The sequence below is a fragment of the Lontra canadensis genome, unplaced genomic scaffold (genome assembly GCF_010015895.1).
Source record: "Lontra canadensis isolate GAN:19392208 unplaced genomic scaffold, GSC_riverotter_1.0 scaffold116, whole genome shotgun sequence".
Taxonomy (NCBI): domain Eukaryota; kingdom Metazoa; phylum Chordata; class Mammalia; order Carnivora; family Mustelidae; genus Lontra; species Lontra canadensis.
The window spans coordinates 5000960-5011807 of NW_022631110.1; positions in this window are offsets into that span (position 1 = coordinate 5000960).

The window sequence follows — 10848 nt, forward strand, 5'->3', positions numbered from 1 at the left end:
TTCTTTGAAAGAATTAATAAGATTAAGAAACCACTGGCTAGACTTACCCAAAAGAAAAGGGAAAGGAACCAAATTAATAAAATCATGAATAAAAGGGGAGAGATCACCAAGGAACACCAAGGAAATAGGAACAATTATTAGAAATTATCACCAGCAACTAGATGCCAACAAATTAAGCAAACTAGAAGAAATGGAAACATTCCTGGAAACTTGTGAACTACGAAAATTGGAACAGGAATAAATAGATAATCTGAATGGATGAATAACTAGCAAGGAAATTGAAACAGTAATCAAAAACAAGAGTCCAGGGCCAGATAGCTTCCCAGGGAAATTCTACCAACTTTTTTTTTTTTTTTTTTTTTGTCAGAGAGACAGGGAGAGAGAGCGAGCACAGGCAGACAGAATGGCAGGCAGAGGCAGAGGGAGAAGCAGGCTCCCTGCAGAGCAAGGAGCCCGATGCAGGACTCGATCCCAGGACGCTGGGATCATGACCTGAGCCGAAGGCAGCTGCTTAACCAACTGAGCCACCCAGGCGTCCCAATTCTACCAACTTTTAAAGGAGAAATTATACCTATTCTACTAAAACTGTTCCAAAAAAGAGAAATAGAAGGAAAACTTCCAATCTCGTTCTATTAGGCCAACATTACCTTGATCCCAAAACCAGAAAAAGACCCAAACAAAAAGGAGATATGCAGACCAATATCCCTGATGAACATGGATGCCAAAATACTCAACAAGATTCTAGCCAAGACGATCGAACAGTACATTAAAAGGATTATTCACAACGACCAAGTGGTATTTATTCCTGGAATGCAAGGGTGGTTAAACATCCACAAATCAATTAATGTCATAGAACACATTAATAAAAGACAAGAAACATATGATCATCTCAAATGATACAGAAAGAGCATTTGACAATATACAGCATTCTTTCCTGATTAAAACTCTTCAAAGTTTAGGGATGGAGGGAATATACCTCAATATCACAAAAGCCAGCTAGTGAAAGCTGACAGCAAATATCATTCTCAATGGGGAAACACTGACAGCTTTTCCCGTAAGGTCAGGAACATAACAAGTATGCCCACTCTGACCATTATTGTTCAACATAGCACTAGAAGTCCTAACAACATCAATCAGACAACAAAAAGAAATAAAAGGCATTCATATTGGTAAAGATGAAGTCAAACTCTCTTCACAGTTGACATGATACTTTATGTGGAAAACCCAAAAGACTAAAACCGCCAAGTTATGAGAACTCATACAGCAATTCAGTAATGTGGCAGGATACAAAATCAATGTACAGAAATCAGTTGCATTTCTATACATTAACAATGAGACAGCAAAACGATAAATCAAGGAGCTGATCCCATTTACAATAGCTCCAAAAACCGTGAGATACCTAGGAATCAACCTAACCAAATTAGGTAAAGGATCTGTACTCTAAAAACTACAGAACAGTTATGAAAGAAATTGATGAAGAAACAAAGAAAAGGAAAAACATTCAATGCTCATGGATTGGAAGAATAACTCTTGTTAAAATATCTTTGCTACCAGGGCACCTGGGTGGCTCAGTGGATTAAGCCTCTGCCCTGGGCTCAGGTCATGGTCCCGGGGTTCTGGGATTGAGCCCCACATGGGGCTCTCTGCTTGGCGGGGAGCCTGCTTCCCACCCCCCCCGCCTGCCTCTCTACCTGCTTGTGATCTCTCTGTCAAATAAATGAAGAGAATCTTTAAAAAAATATATATCTTTGCTAGATAGAGCAGTCTACACATTCAATGCAATCCCTATCAAAATACCATCAAATTTTTCACAGAGCTGGAACAAACAATTCTAAAATTTGTATGGAACCAGAAAAGAACCTGAAATCACCAGGAGAATGTTGAAAAAGAAAAGCAAAGCTGGGTGCATCAACAATGCTGGACCTCAAAGTATATTACAAACTGTCATCATCAAGACAGTATGGTATTGGCACAAAAACAGACATATAGGGGGGAGGAGTCAAGATGTTGGAGAAGTAGCAGGATGAGACTACTTCAGGTAGCGGGAGATCAGCTAGATAGCTTATCTAAAGACTGCAAACACCTACAAATCCAATGGGAGATCGAAGAGAAGAACAGCAATTCTAGAAACAGAAAATCAACCACTTTCTGAGAGGTAGGACTGGCGGAGAAGTGAATCCAAAGCGACGGGAAGATAGACCGCGGGGTAGGGGCCGGCTCCCGGCAAGCGGCGGAACAACGGAGCACAAAATCAGGACTTTTAAAAGTCTGTTCCGCTGAGGGACATCGCTCAAGAGGCTTACCCGGGGTGAAGCCCATGCGGGGTCAGCGTGGCCTCAGGTCCTGCAAGGTCACAGAAGGATCGGGATTGTCTGAGTGTCGCAGAAGTTGCAGGTATTAGAACGGGGAAGCCGGCTACAGAGACAGAGCCGAGGAGTGAGCTCTCAGCTCGGGGTTACCTTGAACCAGTCGCAAGCTCGGTCAGCTCGGAGTGTGGCCGGAGGCCAGGGTGACGGGAGTAATTGGGCGCTGTTCTCTGAGGGCGCACTGAGGAGTGGGGCCCCAGGCTCTCGGCTCCTCCAGGCCCGAGACTGGGAGGCCTCCATCTTCATTCCCGTCCTCCGGACTCTACGGAAAGCGCTCAGGGAACAAAAGCTCCTGAAAGCAAACCCGAGCGGATTACTCAGCCCGGCCCCTGGTAAGGGCGGTCCAACTCCGCCTGGGGCAAAGACACTTGAGAATCACTACAACAGACCCCTCCCCCAGAAGATCAACAAGAAACCCAGCCAGGACCAAGTTCACCTACCAAGGAGTGCAGATTCAATACCAAGGAGAGCAGCGGAATTCCAAAGGAGGAGAAAGCAAAACACGGAACTCATGGCTTTCTCCCCATGATTCTTTAGCCTTGCAGATAATTTTTTTTTCTTTTTCAATTTTTTTTCTCTTCTTCTGCCAATTTTTTTTAACTTTTGCCCTTTTCTTTTTATTGTTTTTTAACTAGTTTATCTAATATATACATATTTTCTCTTTTTTATATTTTTTCTATATTCGTTTTCTTTTTTTGTTTCTTTTTTTTTTTTTTTTTTGCTGAACCTCTTTTTATCCCCTTTCTCCCCCCTCATGATTTGGGATCTCTTTTGATTTGGATAAAGCATATTTTCCTGGGGTTGTTGCCACCCTTTTAGTATTTTACTTGCTCCTTCATATACTCTTATCTGGACAAAATGACAAGGTAGAAAAAATCACCACAAAAAAAAGAACAAGAGGCAGTACCAAAGGCTAGGGACCTAATCAATACAGACGTTGGTAATATGTCAGATCTAGAGTTCAGAATGATGATTCTCAATGTTCTAGCTGGGCTCGAAAAAGGCATGGAAGATATTAGAGAAACCCTCTTGGGAGATATAAAAGCCCTTTCTGGAGAAATAAAAGAACTAAAATCTAACCAAGTTGAAATAAAAAAAGCTATTAATGAGCTGCAATAAAAAATGGAGACTCTCACTGCTAGGATAAATGAGGCAGAAGAAAGAATTAGCGATATAGAAGACCAAATGACAGAGAATAAAGAAGCTGAGCAAAAGAGGGACAAATAGCTACTGTCCCATGAGGGCATAATTCGAGAGATAAGTGACACCATAAGATGAAACAACATTAGAATAATTGGGATTCCAGAAGAAGAAAGAGAGAGGGGAGCAGAAGGTATATTGGAGAGAATTATTGGAGAGAATTTCCCCAATATGGCAAAGGGAAAAAGCATCAAAATCCAGGAGGTTCAGAGAACCCCCCTCAAAATCAGTAAGAATAGGTCCACACCCCATCACCTAATAGTAAAATTTACAAGTCTTAGTGACAAAGAGAAAATCCTGAAAGCAGCCCGATAAAAGAAGACTGTAACATACAATGGTAAAAATGTTAGCTTGGCAACAGACTTATCCACAGAGACCTGGCAGGCCAGAAAGAACTGGCATGATATATTCAGAGCACTAAATGAGAAAAACATGCAGCCAAGAATACTATATCCAGCTAGGCTATCATTGAAAATAGAAGGAGAGATTAAAAGCTTCCAGGACAATTGCAAACACCAAACCAGCTCCACAGGAAATATTGAAAGGGGTCCTCTAAGCAAAGAGAGACCCTAAAAGTAGTAGATCAGAAAGGAACAGGGACAATATACAATAACAGTCACCTTACAGGCAATACAATGGCACGAAATTCATATCTCTCAATAGTTACCCTGAATGTTAATGGGCTAAATGCCCCAATCAAAAGACACAGGGTATCAGAATGGATAAAAAAACAAAACCCATCTATATGTTGCCTACAAGAAACTCATTTTAAACCCGAAAACACCTCCAGATTTAAAGTGAGGGTGTGGAAAAGAATTTACCATGCTAATGGACATCAGAAGAAAGCAGGAGTGGCAGTCCTCATATCAGATCAATTAGATTTTAAGCCAAAGACTATAATAAGAGATGAGGAAGGACACTATATCATACTCAAAGGATCTGTCCAACAAGAAGATCTAACAATTTTAAATATCTATGCCCCTAACGTGGGAGCAGCCAACTATATAAACCAATTAATAACAAAATCAAATAAACATATTGACAATAATACAATAATAGTAGGGGACTTTAATACTCCCCTCACTGAAATGGACAGATCATCCAAGCAAAAGATCAACAAGGAAATAAAGGCCTTAAATGACACACTGGACCACATGGACATCACAGATATATTCAGAACATTTCATCCCAAAGCAACAGAATACACATTCTTCTCTAGTGCACATGGAACATTCTCCGGAATAGATCACATCCTCAGTCCTAAATCAGGTCTCAACCGGTATCAAAAGATTGGGATCATTCCCTGCATATTTTCAGACCACAATGCTCTGAAGCTAGAACTCAATCATAAGAGGAAATTTGGAAAGAACCCAAATACATAGAGACTAAACAGCATCCTTCTAAAGAATGAATGGGTCAACCAGGAAATTAAAGAAGAATTGAAAAAATTCATGGAAACAAATGGTAATGAAAACACAACGATTCAAAATCTGTGGGACACAACAAAGGCAGTCCTGAGAGGAAAATATATAGCAGTAAAAGCCTTTCTCAAGAAACAAGAAAGGTCTCAGGTACACAACCTAACCCTACACCTAAAGGAGCTGGAGAAAGAATAAGAAAGAAACCCTAAACTCAGCAAGAGAAGAGAAATCATAAAGATCAGAGCAGAAATCAATGAAATAAAAACAAAAATTAATAGAACAAATCAATGAAACTAGGAGCTGGTTCTTTGAAAGAATTAATAAGATTGATAAACCCCTGGCCAGACTTATCAAAAAGAAAAGAGAAAGGACCCAAATAAATAAAATCATGAATGAAAGAGGAGAGATCACAACTAACATCAAAGAAATACAGACAATTATAAGAACATGCTATGAGCAACTCTACACCAACAAATTTGACAATCTGGAAGAAATGGATGCATTCCTAGAGACATATAAACTACCACAACTGAACCAGGAAGAAATAGAAAGCCTGAACAGACCCATAACCAGTAAGGAGATTGAAACAGTCATCAAAAATCTCCAAACAAACAAAAGCCCAGGGCCAGATGGCTTCCTGGGGGAATTCTACCAAACATTTAAAGAAGAACTAATTCCTATTCTCCTGAAACTGTTCCAAAAAATAGAAATGGAAGGAAAACTTCCAAACTCATTTTATGAGGCCGGCATCACCTTGATCCCAAAACCAGACAAGGATCCCATCAAAAAAGAGAACTACAGACCAATATCCTTGATGAACACAGATGCAAAAATTCTCACCAAAATACTAGCCAATAGGATTCAACAGTACATTAAAAGGATTATTCACCACGACCAAGTGGGATTTATTCCAGGGCTGCAAGGTTGGTTCAACATCCGCAAATCAATCAATGTGATACAACACATTAATAAAAGAAAGAACAAGAACCATATGATACTCTCAATAGATGCTGAAAAAGCATTTGACAAAGTACAGCATCCCTTCCTGATCAAAACTCTTCAAGGTGTAGGGATAGAGGGCACATACCTCAATATTATCAAAGTCATCTACGAAAAACCCACCGCAAATATCATTCTCAGTGGAGAAAAACTGAAAGCTTTTCCGCTAAGGTCAGGAACACGGTAGGGATGTCCGTTATCACCACTGCTATTCAACATAGTACTAGAAGTCCTAGGCTCAGCAATCAGACAACAAAAGGAAATTAAAGGCATCCAAATCGGCAAAGAAGAAGTCAAACTATCACTCTTCGCAGATGATATGATAATATATGTGGAAAACCCAAAAGACTCCACTCCAAAACTGCTAGAACTGGTACAGGAATTCAGTAAAGTGTCAGGATATAAAATCAATGCACAGAAATCAGTTGCATTTCCTACACCAACAACAAGACAGAAGAAAGAGAAATTAAGGAGTCCATCCCATTTATAATTGCTCCCAAAACTATAAGATACCTAGGAATAAACCTAACCAAAGAGGCTAAGAATCTATACACAGAAAACTATAAAGTACTCATGAAAGAAATTGAGGAAGACACAAAGAAATGGAAAAATGTTCCATGCTCCTGGATTGGAAGAATAAATATTGTGAAAATGTCTATGCTACCTAAAGCAATCTACACATTTAATGCAATTCCTATCAAAGTACCATCCATTTTTTTCAAAGAAATGGAACAAATAATCCTAAAATTTATATGGAACCAGAAAAGACCTCGAATAGCCAAAGGAATATTGAAAAAGAAAGCCAAAGTTGGTGGCATCACAATTCCGGACTTCAAGCTCTATTACAAAGCTTTCATTATCAAGACAGCATGGTACTGGCACAAAAACAGACACATAGATCAATGGAACAGAATAGAGAGCCCAGAAATAGACCCTCAACTCTATGGTCAACTAATCTTCGACAAAGCAGGAAAGAATGTCCAATGGAAAAAAGACAGCCTCTTCAATAAATGGTGTTGGGAAAATTGGACAGCCACATGCAGAAAAATGAAATTGGATCATTTCCTTACACCACCCACGAAAATAGACTCAAAATGGATGAAGGACCTCAATGTGAGAAAGGAATCCATCAAAATCCTTGAGGAGAACACAGGCAGCAACCTCTTCAACCTGAGCCACAGCAACATCTTCCTAGGAACATCGCCAAAGGCAAGGGAAGCAAGGGCAAAAATGAACTATTGGGATTTTATCAAGATCAAATCTTTTGCACAGCAAAGGAAACAGTTAACAAAACCAAAAGACAACTGAAAGAATGGGAGAAGATATTTGCAAACGACATTATCAGATAAAGGGCTAGTGTCCAGAATCTATAAAGAACTTAGCAAACTCAATACCCAAAGAACAAATAATCCAATCAAGAAATGGGCAGAAGACATGAACAGACATTTCTGCAAAGAAGACATCCAGATGGCCAACAGACACATGAAAAAGTGCTCCATATCACTCGGCATCAGGGAAATACAAATCAAAACCACAATGAGCTATCACCTCACACCAGTCAGAATGGCTAAAATTAACAAGTCAGGAAATGACAGATGCTGGCGAGGATGCGGAGAAAGGGGAACCCTCCTACACTGTTGGTGGGAATGCAAGCTGGTGCAACCACTCTGGAAAACAGCATGGAGGTTCCTCAAAATGTTGAAAATAGAACTACCTTATGACCCAGCAATTGCACTACTGGGTATTTACCCTAAAGATACAAACGTAGTGATCCGAAGGGGCACATGCACCCAAATGTTTATAGCAGCAATGTCTACAATAGCCAAACTATGGAAAGAACCTAGATGTCCATCAAGAGGTGAATGGATAAAGAAGAAGTGGTATATATACACAATGGAATACTATGCAGCCATCAAAAGAAATTAAATCTTGCCATTTGCGATGATGTGGATGGAACTAGAGGGTATCATGCTTAGTGAAATAAGTCAATCGGAGAAAGACAACTATCATATGATCTCCCTGATATGAGGGAGAGCAGATGCAACATGGGGGGTTAAGGGGGTAGGAGAAGAGTAAATGAAACAAGATGGGATTGGGAGGGAGACAAACCATAAGTGACTCTTAATCTCACAAAACAAACTGAGGGTTGATGGGGGGAGAGGGGTTGAGAGAGGGGGTTGGGGTTATGGACATTGGGGAGGGTATGTGCTATGGTGAGTGCTGTGAAGTGTGTAAACCTGGTGATTCACAGACCTGTACCCCTGGGGATAAAAATATATTATATATTTATATAAAATAAAAAAATAAAAACAGACATATAGATCAATGGAACAGAATAGAGACCCCAGAAATGGACCCTCAATTCTATGGTCAACTAATCTTCGACAAAGCAGGAAAGAACATCCAGTAGAAAAAAGAGAGTCTCTTCAATAAATGGTGCTAGGAAAACTGGACAACCACATACAGAAAAATGAAACTCAATCATTCTCTTACACCATACACAGAGATAAACTCAAAATGGATGAAAGACCTCAGTGTAATATAGGAATCCACCAAAATCCTCAAGGAGAACATAGACAGCGGTTTCTTCAACATCGGCCACAATAATTTCTTTCAAGACATGTCTCCAAAAGCTAGGGACACAAAAGTAAAAATGAACTTTTGAGACTTCATCAGATCAAAAGCTTCTGTACAGCAAAGGAAAGAGTCAACAAAACTAAGAGGCAATCCATGGAATAGAAGGTATTTGCAAATGACATTTCAGATAGAGTTGGTACCCAAGATCTATAAAGAACTTCACAAACTAAATACCCAAGAAACAAACAGTCAAGTCAAAAAAAGGGGAGAAGACATGAACAGACACTTCTCCAAAGAAGACATTCAAATTGCCAATAGACACATGAAAGAGTGTTCAACATCACTAGCCATCAAGGAAATACAAATCAAAACCACAATGAGATACCACTTTACACAAGTTAGAATGGCCAAAATTAACAAGACAGGAAACAACAAATGTTGGTGAAGATATGGAGAAAAGGGAATCCTCTTACACTGTTGGTGGGAATGCAAGCTGTTGTAGCCATTTTAAAGAACAGTATGGAGGCTCCTCAAGACATTAAAAATAGATCTACCCTATGACTCAGCAATTGCACTACTAGGTATTTACCCCTAAGATACAGATGTAGTGAAAAGAAGGGGCAAATGCACCCCAATGTTCATAGCAGCAATGTCCTCAATAGCTAAAATGTGGAAGGAACCCAGATGCCCTTCAACAGATGAATGGATAAAGAAGATGTGGTACATATATATAATGGGTTATTACTCAGCCATCAGAAAGGATTTTCATTTGCATTGACATGGATGGAACTGGAGGGGATTATGCTAAGTGAAATAAGTCAAGCAGAGAAAGACAATTATCACATGGTTTCACTCATTTGTGGAACATAGAGTGGAGGACAACAGGGGAAAGGAGGGGAAACTGAGTGGGAAGAAATTACAGATGAAGAAAAACCATGAGAGACTCTAGACTACAGGAAATAAACTGAGGGTTTCAGAAGAGAGGGGAGTAGGAGGATGGGGTAAGAAGGTGATAGGTATTAAGGAGAGCATGTGTTGTGATGAGCACTGGATGTTATAAGCAACTAATGAATCATTTAACACTACATCAAAAACTAATGATGTACTATATATGCCGGCTAACTGAACATTTAAAAAAAGGAATTAGGTATAGCTACCTGTACTGATATGGAACACTGTCCATGATATATTATAATTTGCACCTATATATGCACTATATGCAACAGCTATGTTGCCTCTGCTGAGGGAAAACAGGATCTCAGGGAAACCACATCAGGAAAAAAAAATCACGGAGACACTGAAAGTTGGAAAAATCTCATCTCTAGACTTCTGATTATATAATAAACATTCTAATTAAGTCCATTTTAGTCAGTTCTCCTGTTACTTAGCCAGAAAATTTATAACTATCATAGTTGCCTTATTAACACAACTGTAAATCTGTAATGTGATGATTCTAAAATAACTGATGGTACATTTTTGGTATTACATATGCATGGCCTTTCCAAAGAAAGGAAGTCCAAGGGACGGAATGGTGAATGAATTCTACCTGCATGATTCATTGTTTCTTTTCATGAGAATAAGATTAAATTAAGTCAAATCTCCCAGATTTAGACATTAGGTAACATCATATATGTTATAAATATAAATGTTAAAACATGAAGAGTTATTCTAAAATACAAGTAAAATTACTTGTATAATTTGTTGAAAGGGATAAGAACTTTAGGAGATACTTTTCCTTTCAAATTCATTTTGCTTAATACAACACATCACACTTTATTTATATTAGTGATACTTTTAAATCTGTATGTCTTAGCTTGAATTCACCCAAAAAGCAATCTGACACACTGGAAAGCCTGAAACGGTGAAGGAAAGAAAGCCAAGGAAGTGCTTTATTGAGCTACCTAGTTCTCTTGATAACTTGGGGCTCAAATCCACTGGGAACCCTGCCACGAAACATGTAGAATGCACTGCAGATTTGCATCCCTAAGGCCTTCCTGAGGCTTCGCTTCCTTCAACTGCAAAATGAGAACTTTTTTCTTTCCATGAATCCCCAAATCACATAGAGTTCTAAAATTTGTATTTATGTATAAACACAAATGCTGCTCTGATTAACCAAAAACAATACAACAAAAAACATCATTCAGTAAGCATGAGTTAAAAATTTTAGTCATGTATTTTGAAATATATACCAAACTCCTACAGTGCTGTTGCATATAATAATGCACAATGGGAAATGCAGTAAAAAACAAGCATAACCTTTAACTTATCAAAAATTGTTTTTTTTT